This window comes from Lonchura striata, unplaced genomic scaffold, assembly GCF_046129695.1.
Source record: "Lonchura striata isolate bLonStr1 unplaced genomic scaffold, bLonStr1.mat Scaffold_225, whole genome shotgun sequence".
Taxonomy (NCBI): Eukaryota; Metazoa; Chordata; class Aves; order Passeriformes; family Estrildidae; genus Lonchura; species Lonchura striata.
The window spans coordinates 91,644-103,005 of NW_027461136.1; the positions used below are offsets into that span (position 1 = coordinate 91,644).

Below are 11,362 nucleotides of genomic sequence, written 5' to 3' on the forward strand. Positions count from 1 at the left end.
TTCTTCTCACACTCTTCTTCATCTCACTCTCTCCTTCTCGCTCTTTTCCTCTTCTCTCCTCTTCTTCACACTCGCTGCTCTTCCTCCTCTCTCCTATTCTTCTCACTCACTGCTCTTCCTCCTCTCTCCTCTTCCTCCTCTCTCTCCTCTTCTTCCTCTCTCTTCTTCCTCTCACTCTCTTCTCTTCCTCTCACTCTCTCCTCTTCATCTCACTCTTTCCTTTTCTTCTCACTCTCTCCTTTTCCTCCTCTCTCCTCTTCTTCTCACTCTCTCCTCTCTCTCATCTTCCTCCTCTCTCTCTCCTCTTCTTCCTCTCACTTACTCCTCTTCCTCCTCTCTCTTCCTCTTGTCACTCTCTCCTTTCCTTCTCACACTCTCTTCTTCCTCTCACGCTTTCCTCTTCTTCTTGCTCTCTTCTCTCCTTCTCACACTCTTCTTCATCTCTCTCCCTTTCTTCTCACTCCTCTTCCTCCTCTCTCCTCTTTTTCTTCTCACTCTCTCATCTTCCTCCTCTCTCTTTTTCCTTTTCTCGCTCTCTCGTCTTCCTCCTCTCTCCTTTTCTTCTTGTCTCTCCTCTTCTTATCACTCTCTCCTCTTCTTCTTCTTCTCACTCTCTCCTCCTCTTTCTCTCTTTTTTCCCCTTTCTGTACTTAGAATAAAAAAGCAGGAGTAGAAAATACCGTGCTCCGAGGAAGTAAAAAAAAAGAAAAACAACTTTAAAAATAAAAATTTCTACTCCCTGGGAGCATCAAAGTAAAAATAAAAATTTTTACTCCTTGGTAGCATCAAATTTTCCACTGCTGCGCCTGACAATATTTTTATATTTATATATATATGTATAGGGGGGGTAGGGGAGGGGTCTGTCTGGTAGCCACACCCCCACCCTGAATCCTCCCTCTACCCTAACCCCTTCCCTGACCCACCCTCCACCCCCTCCCCCACACCCTGACCCCACCCCTAACCACGCCCCCAATGCTGACCCCCCTCCCCCAATGCTGACCCCACCCTCTAACCCCCACCCCTGTCCTTACCCCCTCCCCTGGCCCCGCCCCCAGCCACACACCCTCCCCTGACCTCTATTAAGATATCCATTAGGATACGTATAAAAATCTGAAATAAAATATAATAGGAATAAATGTAAGAAATTATGAAAATATAATTTTCCATCAATATCCATTACAAATCCGAATGTGAATATAAATATGAAAAACATAAAAATAAAGCGTGTTGAACTGCAGCTTAAGAGTAAAGCTTTTTTCTTTCGGTTCCTGTCGGGTCGCAGGCAGGCTTTTTGTTCCGTTCTTTCCCGCGCGGACGCTTTGGGGCGTTCGCTGCCGAGGCCGTGCCGGCGGGGACGGCGCGGTGCTGCCGCCGTGTGGGCAGAGAGCGGTACTGCAGCCCGGCCGCCCTCTTGGGAGTGCCTTGGCGCGGACTCGCTTGAAAAGTGCTGCCGCCTTGTGGACACAGGGCGGTACTGCAACCCCGCCGCCCTCTTGGGAGTGCCTTGGCGCGGACTCGCTTGAAAAGTGCTGCCGCCTTGTGGACACAGGGCGGTACTGCAACCCCGCCGCCCTCTTGGGAGTGCCTTGGCGCGGACTCGCTTGAAAAGTGCTGCCGCCTTGTGGACACAGGGCGGTACTGCAACCCCGCCGCCCTCTTGGGAGTGCCTTGGCGCGGACTCCCTTGAAAAGTGCTGCCGCCTTGTGGAAAAAGGGCGGTACTGCGGCCCCGCCTCTCGCAGCCGCCCTCTTGGGAGTGGCTTTGCGTGGACTCGCTTGAAAAGTGCTGCCGCCTTGTGGACAAAGGCCGGTACTGCAGCCCGACCGCCCTCTTGGGAGTGCCTTGGCGCGGACTCGCTTGAAAAGTGCTGCCGCCTTGTGGACACAAGGCAGTAGTGCAGCCGCTCTGCCTGCAGCCGCACTCTTGGGAGTGCCTTGGCGCGGACTCACTTGAAAAGTGCTGCCGCCTTGTGGGCACAGGGCAGTAGTGCAGCCGCTCTGCCCGCAGCCGCACTCTTGGGAGTGCCTTGGCGCGGACTCGCTTGAAAAGTGCTGCCGCCTTGTGGACACAGGGCGGTACTGCGGCCCGACCGCCCTCTTGGGAGTGGCTTGGCGCGGACTCGCTTGAAAAGTGCTGCCGCCTTGTGGACACAGGGCGGTACTTCAGCCCGGCCGCCCTCTTGGAAGTGGCTTGGCGCGGACTCCCTTGAAAAGTGCTGCCGCCTTGTGGACAAAGGGCAGTAGTGCAGCCGCTCTGCCCGCAGCCGCACTCTTGGGAGTGCCTTGGCGCGGACTCCCTTGAAAAGTGCTGCCGCCTTGTGGACAAAGGCCGGTACTGCAGCCCGACCGCCCTCTTGGGAGTGCCTTGGCGCGGACTCGCTTGAAAAGTGCTGCCGCCTTGTGGACACAAGGCAGTAGTGCAGCCGCTCTACCCGCAGCCGCACTCTTGGAAGTGGCTTGGCGCGGACTCCCTTGAAAAGTGCTGCCGCCTTGTGGGCACAGGGCGGTACTGCAACCCCGCCGCCCACGGCCGCCCTCTTGGGAGTGGCTTGGTGCAGACTCGCTTGGAAAGTGCTGCCGCCCTGTGGACAAAGGGCGGTACTGCAACCCGGCCGCCCTCTTGGGAGTGGCTTGGCGCGGACTCGCTTGAAAAGTGCTGCCGCCTTGTGGGCACAGGGCGGCACTGCAGCCCCCCAGCCAGCGCCCGGCAAAATCACCGAGACGGGGCGAGGGGCGGCAGCGAGCGGCGAGCGGGGCGATGTCTGTGAGTGAGGGGAGGGCTGGAGGCGGCTCCGCGGCGGCGCCGGATTAGGATGGCAGCGGCGAGGGAGGCTTTCTGTCCCGTTCCGGCCGCCGTCCGTACCGGAACGCTTTGTGCCTTTCTGTCCCTCGCCGGCCGCCGTCCCCCACGTGTCGGGAGCCCGGCGCCGCCGTGATGGCGGCGGGCGGTGGGACCGGGCTCGGGCGGCTCTGGAGGCGCTGCTGGAGGTGGGATTCGGGGCCCGGCGCGCTGAGGGCGGCGGCACCGGGGGGACAGCGGGGGAGGGCGGGCGGGAGCAGCCGGAGGGGACCCGGCACCGGGAATGGGATTGGGGGGGGGCGGGACACACGGACAGGCCCCGGAGCCCCCGGGACCCCCAAAACGCCACCGAGACCCCCAAAAAACCCCCAGGGACCCCTCAGAACCCTCTGGGACCCCCCAAAAATAACCGGGAGCCCCCCGGTCCCGCAGGGCGAAGGCGCTGGCGCTGACCGGGAACCGGGGAGTGGAGCCGGCCGTGGACTGGTGAGGGGGGACCCCAAGAACACTCCCGGCACCCCCAAAAATACCCGGCGGGATCCCCCAAAAACAGCCCCGGGACCGCCAAAAACAGCCTCGGGAACCCAAAAATTCCCTTCAGGACCCCAACCCCCCCCCAGGACCCCCAAAATTCCTCCCAAAAACCCCTTGAAACCTCCAAACTTCTCCCCAGGACTCCAAAGCCCTCCCTGGGACGCCCAAAATTCTCTTTGGGACCCCAAAACTCCCCCTGGGACCTCCAAATTTCCCTTTAGGACCCCTGAAATTCCTCCTGGGACCCCCAAAACCCCCTGAGACCCCAAAAGTCCTCCTGGGATGCCCCAAAGACCTTCCAGAACCCCCCAGAACCCCCTCCAATTTTGGGTCCCCCCCCCCGATTCGGGGTTCCCCCCGGTTTTTGGGTCCCCAGGCTGGTGGCTCATGAGGACGACCCCGACTCGGACCCCGAATTCCCCCCGGGTTTGGGGGCGCCGCCCGCGGGCCTGGGGGGCCCCGGCAGCCGCCGGCCCCCGAGGACGAGACCCAGAAGTGAATTTTGGGGGTCGGGGGGGAATTTGGGGGTTGGGGAGGAAAATTTGGGGTATGAGGAGCTCAGGGATATTTTGGGGTTCAGAGTGGTTAATTTGGGGTTTCAGGGTGTTTATGGGCAGGGTTTTCGGGTATTCTCGGGAGGGCTTTGGGGTATTCTTTGGTGGGTTTTAGGATATTTTTGGGTGGATTTTTTGGGGTATTTTTGGGAGGGTTTTGGGCTGGTTTTGGGGCATTTTATGGTGAGTTTTTTGGATATTTTTAGGAGGGTTTGGGTAGTTTTGGGTGGGTTTTTTGGGGGCATTTAGGACGATTTTGGGGTATTTTTGGGTGGGTTTTGGGCTGAAGGCGGCTCAGCGGCGGCGCTGGAGAAGGATGGCAGCGGCGAGGGGGGCCCGGCGGGGCCCTGCCTTTGCCAGCCCCTCCTGCCGCCCTCCTTGGAATGGTTTGGGGCAGTATGGGGTTATTGAGGTAGGAGTAATTATTTTGTTGTTGTTGATTTAATGTGGGGTTTTTTTGTTTGTTTGTTTGTTGTTGTCGTTTGATGTATTTGGTTTGTAGAGCAGGAACTGTAGACAGAATCCTGCAGAAGTAATATGGAATTTGTCCTCCCAAAACCCGCCCGGCTTCCAACCACTTTCAGCACGTGGTCTTCCTTAGCAGCACATGGTTCCCCCACACTTGGGAGCCGGTGCACTCTACTTTTCTCTCCTCCTTTGCTGACAGATCCTGCTGAGGCTGAGGACAAAGCCCTACCCCTACACGGACAAGGCAGCAGACCTGGTTCGGGAAGCCAGCGTGCTCCAGGCTGCTCCAGGACTCTGATCAAACATCAGCATCCCCGTCTCTCACGTTGATGGTACGTGGTAACCCCTTAAGAACAGAATTCCACCTTTTCTAACCCTAAGCAGCAAACTGGGGACGGATAACTCTAGAAATCCTGTCATGTAAGGACCTCCAGGATTCAGCCCTCCATGTGTCCTTGGTATCAGAGGTTGGAATTGCAGAGTTGCCACTTTACCCCCAGACGTAATTTTTGATGTGGTTGTGCCACTTTAACAGTATTTGAAATCTCTCTTCGTGTTCTTGCAGCAGCATTTTCGAAGCACAATGGAAATCTAGCCCTTCTGCCGGGAGCGGTTCACAGATTCGTGGAATCCCAGAAGGGTTTGGATGGGAAGGCACCTTTTTTTAAAGCTCGTCCCGTTCCAGCCCCTGCCATGGGCAGGGACACCTTCCACCATGCCAGGGTGCTCTAAGCCCTGTCCAGCCTGGCCTTGGACACTTCCAGGGATCCGGGGGCAGCCACAGCTTCTGTGTGCAACCTGTGCTGAGGTGCCCTGAGGAAATGTGTGAGCCGGAGGGAGCCGGGGCCGGGCGGAGGGAGCCGAGCTGTGGGAGTGGGCGAATGGAGGCGGGAGCGGGCGGGACTAGGCGAGCGTGGGCGAAAGCGGCCGAAAGGGGCCGAGGAGGCGAGCGGAGCCGAGCTTTGCCGAGTTCAGCCGAGGCGAGCCGAGCTTTGCCGAAGAGGCGAATGGAGGCGAATGCGGCCGGAAATAGCCGAGCGTGGCCGAAAGTAGCCGAAGCTGGCCGAGGAGGCGAGTCCAGCCGAACGGAGCCGAGCTCTGCCGAGCGCAGCAGCCCGGGCGGGGCTGAGCCGGGGCGGAGCCGGGGCGCCGGGAGGATCCCCTCCTGTCCCTCTCTCTCCCGCTCCATGCTCCTGCCCGTGTTCAGTTACCTCTCTTTCCCCCGTTTCCGTGTCCCCCCCAAACCCGGCTCCTTCCTGTCCTGTCCTGTCCCTGCCCCGCTGCTCCGTTCCATTCCCCCTCTCGGTGGTGTGAGATGAGATTTGAGCCCTTTCTGACACCCACGCGTGCTCTTTGTGTTGTCAAATCCCGCGTGTGAGCCAGAAGCTCTCCCTGCCTATTTTGCAGGTGGATGTGCCATTCAAAGCCCTGGAGGCAGGGCTGAGCACCGGCGAGCCGCGCGTGGCTGCTCTGCACAGGGGGCGTGGCAGGAAACACTCGCTGAGTGCCGGAGGAGCGAACGGGAGCCTTGGCCCTGCCATCCTCTGGGATCTGCGGGGACACTGCAAGCACTGGCAAAGAGCCGAGAGCCATGGGAGCAGCGCTGAGCGAGGCTGTGTCCCAGCCAAGGAGTTCCTCCTGTGTCCCTTAAGAGGATACCCCAGGGCTGGTTTTCTGCATCAAGACTTCTGATCAGACCATCTGTAGACCTCTGGCTTAATGTAAATATTTATTTATATGTTTGTCTCTGACAGCAAAGCACGTATCTCCTGACTTCCCTGCTATTCAGTATCTGCTGAACTGGCTGTGCATTTTTCCTAAGCTAAGGAAAACCCTCCCTCTGATTCTGTAATTTCCAAAGGAGCAGCATTGAGTCACTTATGTTTTTCTTGTCTCCATAACTTTAGCTTGACTCGTGCTCAAGGACAGGAATGACTCAAGAACTGTATGTGGTGAATTGTTAGTTTGGCAGGGGTTTTTGCAAATTCAGGGCTAAAATGTGATGTAAGAAAAGGCTTTTATTGCAGCAGTTAGATTTTTGCAGCATGGCAGATTTTCAAGCCTCTAAGTAAATCACTTCATTCAGATTTAAACTCTCTTGAAATATGCTTGATATGTTTTGGGGTTTTTTTCATTGTTATGCTACTTTTCGTTTTGGTTTGATTTGGCTTTCTTTTTTGCCTGGCGTGGGAAAATTTTACAGCTCTCACTTTTTTCTTCTCCAGTTGAGTATAGTGTTACCTTCTTAATTCAAAAACCATTTGCTGTATGGAAAAAGCACCTTGCCTTTGTGAAGGGCCAGGTGGGAACTGTTTTAATGGCCAGTGGCACAGCCCTGTAGCACACAATTCCCAGGAAGTGGGGAGCCCTCTGCCAGGCAGAGCCACCTGGCCAGGTTCCTGCGGGTGCTGCTGCTGTACCCGGCTGATGAGGTGAGAAGCAGCTTGGCTTTATTGCCAAAATAAAACTCACCCGTTTTCCTATGAATCCCAGCAAAGTGGTCCCAAAGGCTCTGTCACTCAGTCTCTGCTTCCATTGGTGTGGAGAGGCTGGATCCCAGTTATCACCCCAGCAGTGCCCCTGCCTCCCTTTTCCCCACTTTTCTGTTCCAGTCGTGCGAAATATTCAGGCTTTGTTTTCTTCCCCCTGCGGTTCACTGCAGATCCCAGAAAACCCACAGGAGGGAAGATCATTCCTTGTGCTTCCGCCTCCAGGTGAGAGAGGAGATGGTCACATCCTAGGAGCCTGATTTTGGAATGTTTTCTGGAATTGGCCCAGTGGCTTTTACTTCTGGGGTTCCTGGAGTCTGTCCGTGGCAGGTCCAGCCCGTGCTTCAACTGAGAGCCCTCAGTCCGCAGGGAAATGAACCTTTGGGGAAGTTCTTACAGCTCTGCTTAGTGCTTTATGAATGGTGATGATTTTCTGGAAGTAGGCTGTCCATTCTGACCCTTTTTCTTCCCTCTCCCTGCAGACTGTACCTGCTGAGAGGCTGAGGTGAGACCAGGATCTGTAAAATCCCTGACTCTCCGTGTTTTCCCGAGGCTGAAGCCGTGTTTGCTGTCAGTGACGACAGGGTGGGAGATGCTAAACACTGAAAACTTTGGGGTTTTTCCCCTGAACTCCCCAAGACTCTCTGCAGCTGTGCCCTGTCTATCTCTTGAAAGAGTTTCTGGATTTACAAAGGTTTTTACATTCTGCAATATTTATCTATAACTCGATTAAAAAGAATCCTACTGTATCAATGTGGTGTTGATTACTTTGTTTGAGTCGGTTAATTAAAGCGAATTGTTGGTAAGGGGTTTGAGCATCCCTTAGTTGGAGCTGGCAGCTCTTATTTAATTTCTCTTCATTCCTTTAATTTCTTTCAATTATTTCTTAAGCCATTACTGCAATTAGGATGCACGGTAAGGACAAGAGCATTTCTGCCCTGCTGGATTGGGAAATCCGAGCCCAATTCCTTGGAGAGATTGAGGGGATGGGGATCTGTGCCTCAAGCTGGGTTTTGACAGTGGGAATTTGGTGAGGAAGGAAGAGGAGAGATCCCACGGAAAGTGGCTGAGGCCAGTTCCGCTGGCTTTGGGTGCTCCTACCCCCGAGAAAATCATCCTGGCTGAAGGGAGCTGGAAGAAGCCAGGGGGCTGCGCCGGGGGCTGTGCAGGGACCCCAAACCCTGGTCAGGGGCGCTGGGCAGTGCCAGCTGCAGAGGAACGCTGCAGAGGGGCTGCGCTGGAGCCCCTCAGCTTCCATGCAGAGATGCTGGCACTGCGGGGCTTTCGGGACACTGCCGAGAGGCTCCGCTGCCAGAGCCGGGGAGTTCTCCCGTTATTTTCTGTCGTGCTGGGCACCTGGCAAGTCCTTCGAGCCCCGCAGGCTGCCAGTGCCAGCGGAGCAGCTGGAATCACAGACGGTCACACAGAAACCGGGCTGGGAGAGCAAATGAGCTCTTCCATGTTGTTTTTCACAACGCGTTTTGGATTTATACCAGAATCTCTTCTCTCCCCTCAGACCCCGTACCCCTGACTTTTGAGTTTTCTCACAGAAATGTCTCGGCCTGCACCGGGAAAAAGAAAATTCCCTGGCACGGCGGGGAGCGGCGGGGTTTGGGGGTGCTGGGGCGGCACGGGGGTCCCCGCGCCCCGGCCGGTCTCGGTCAGCCCCGGGAAATCGCCGCCGCCGCCGGCTCGGCCCCGGCGCCGCCCCGGTGCTCCGGCCCGAGAGAGACCCCGACCCGCCCGCCGGGGCAGAGGCGGCACCGCCGGGAGCCGAAGCGGCAGCCCCGGGCCCATCCCGGCGGGCCGGGAGCGATGGCCCCGCCTCCATCCCGGGCGGGCCGGAGCCTCAGGGGCGGGGCCGGGCCGGAGCCTCAGGGGCGGGGCCGGCGCTGGCTCAGGTGCGCGGGACCGCGGGGCACCTGCGTGGGGTGGGGCCGAGCTTATTTAAGTGCCGGGAATCGCTGCAGCCGCCATTTGCTCACTCGGAGCGCAGTGAGGGTGGTGGGTTCTGTGCGGGCTCCGCAGCTTCGCCCTTCTCTCCTTCCCCCCCTTTACTCTTCCTTCCTCCTGCTCCCATTCCCCTTCTTTCCCTGCCTTTCCCCCGTTTTCCTCTCCTCCCCAAAGCCGACTGCTTTCGCTCCCCTTTTGTGCCCCCTTCTACTCTTCCTTCCTTCTGCTCCTATTCCCCTTCTTTGTCTTCCTCCTTTTCCTTCTCGTCCCATTTCGGCCTCCCCTCCCGTCCCACCATCTACCCTTCCTTCCTTCTCTCCATATTTCTGTTTTTTCTCCCCTAAACCCACTCTCCCTCCTCCCCCAAATGCGACCCCCCCACTCGTCCCTCACCTGTCCCTGCCCCGCTGCTCCGTTCCATTCCCTCTCTCTTCCCTCCTCTGTCCCGTCCCTCTTTCCCCCTGCCGGCCTTTCCCTTCCCCGCCCGCTTTACTCGCAGCCCGACCTCCCTCCCCACCTTCCCGCATGCTCCGCTCTGCTCCCCTGTTCTCGTTCCCCATTCCCCTTTTCCTTCTTTCCTCGCAGCCGCGGGGCTCGGGGCGCCGCAGAATAAAGCCCAGAGGGCCGGAGCCGGCGCCCCCCGCCCTCGCTGGGGTCCCCACACGGGGCCGGAGCCGCTCTGCGGGTCCCCCCATTGCAGTCTAATACACGGCCCGACACTGCCGGGGTGCGGCTTTCCCGACATCACACTGGGGGTCGGGCTGGGGGTCGGGAGGGGGTCCTGGGGGGAGGAGGGTGGGGGGGTTAGGAAGGGCCCCCTCCGGAGGAGGGGGTCCCGGGGGTGGGGGGGGCCAGGGTGGGCCCCCTCCGGAGGAGGGGGTCCGGGGGAGGGGGGCGGGGTGGAGGGGGGGCCTTCCCCCCTCCAGCCCCGCCCCCTCTCCGGGACCCCCTTCTCCGGACCGGGACCCGGGGGGAGGAGTGGGGTGGGAGGGGGGTGGGGGGGGGGGGGGCGGGGGGGGGGGGGGTAGCAGAGGGGGTCACGTCACTCTGCGCCGTGAACAGAAATAAAAAAACACACGACCGGCGGTCCCCTCCAGCGCCCCCCCCCCCCCCCCCCACCCCACCCCCCCACCCCCCCCCACCCACCCCCCCCACCCCCCCCAACCCACCCCCCACCCACACCCCCCACCCCCACCCCCCCCCCACTCCTCCCCCCGGGTCCCGGTCCGGAGAAGGGGGTCCCGGAGAGGGGGCGGGGCTGGAGGGGGGAAGGCCCCCCCTCCACCCCGCCCCCCTCCCCCGGACCCCCTCCTCCGGAGGGGGCCCACCCTGGCCCCCCCCACCCCCGGGACCCCCTCCTCCGGAGGGGGCCCTTCCTAACCCCCCCACCCTCCTCCCCCCAGGACCCCCTCCCGACCCCCAGCCCGACCCCCAGTGTGATGTCGGGAAAGCCGCACCCCGGCAGTGTCGGGCCGTGTATTAGACTGCAATGGGGGGACCCGCAGAGCGGCTCCGGCCCCGTGTGGGGACCCCAGCGAGGGCGGGGGGCGCCGGCTCCGGCCCTCTGGGCTTTATTCTGCGGCGCCCCGAGCCCCGCGGCTGCGAGGAAAGAAGGAAAAGGGGAATGGGGAACGAGAACAGGGGAGCAGAGCGGCAGTCGAGGGGAAGGGGACGAGGACAGGGGCCGGTGGGGAGAGGTCGGGGTGTGCAGGGCAGCTGGGGAGGGGCCTGGGGGGAGAGCCGGGTGAAGGAAAAGAAAGATTGAAGGCAGCTTTGGGGAAGGAGGCGGAATGTGTGGAGGGGGAAAGGCATCACGGAAAGGCGGCAGGAGGAACCGGGAGCGCGTGGGGGGGAGCAGGGGGAGGGGGCACGGGGGAGCCCGGCTGGGGAGGGAAGGAACAGGGACACGATGGAGGGACAGGATAGTGTAGGGGTGAGTAGGGGAATAGAGAGGGAGGACAAGGAAAGGGGTGTAGGGGGGCCCGCCCGGGAGGGAGGGAGGGGAGGGCTAGGGGGGAGAGGGAGGGGGGGGGGTTTGGGGGGGGGGAGGGTGTAGGGGGTGGGGGAGGGGAGGAAAGGAGGGTAGATAGGAGAGGTACAGAGAAAAAGAAATACAAAAGAAAAGAAACGCGCAAGAAAAGCAAAAGAAACAGAGATATGGAGCCCGACCGGTCGTAACCTCCCGCTCCGAGCGCCCAGCACCAAATGGCTCCGCCGCGCTCGCCCCGCGGTTTAAATACCCGCGGCCCCGCCCCGCGCAGGCGCGCTGGGGCCCCGCGCACCTGTGCGCGCACCTGTGCTGGCCCCGCCCCCGGCCCCGCCCCCCGCCCGTAAATGGCGGCGGCTCCGCGCCCGCCCCGTGTTCTGTGTGGATGCTCGGACGGACTGCGGCGGGACCGGCGCTCGGAGCTCCGTGCGGGGATCGGATCGGGGCAGCTCCCGGCCTGCGCGGCGTCCGAGGCGCTCAGCTGAGATCGGGATCGGGATTTGGGTCCTGGGCCCGCCGGTGTCTGCTGGGGGAGCCGGGCAGAGCCGCTCCTTCCTCGGCGGGCAGGGAGGGGGTGC

General features: G+C 60.2%; 1 long non-coding RNA gene across 1 annotated transcript; it reads left to right on the forward strand.

The window, feature by feature from the left end:
• Window positions 1–4,985: 4,985 nt before the first annotated feature.
• LOC144248644 (uncharacterized) lies at window positions 4,986–7,593 on the forward strand. Its single transcript, XR_013341955.1, has 2 exons — window positions 4,986–6,076; window positions 7,327–7,593. It is a non-coding gene; the product is annotated as an uncharacterized LOC144248644 (long non-coding RNA).
• Window positions 7,594–11,362: the final 3,769 nt, after the last annotated feature.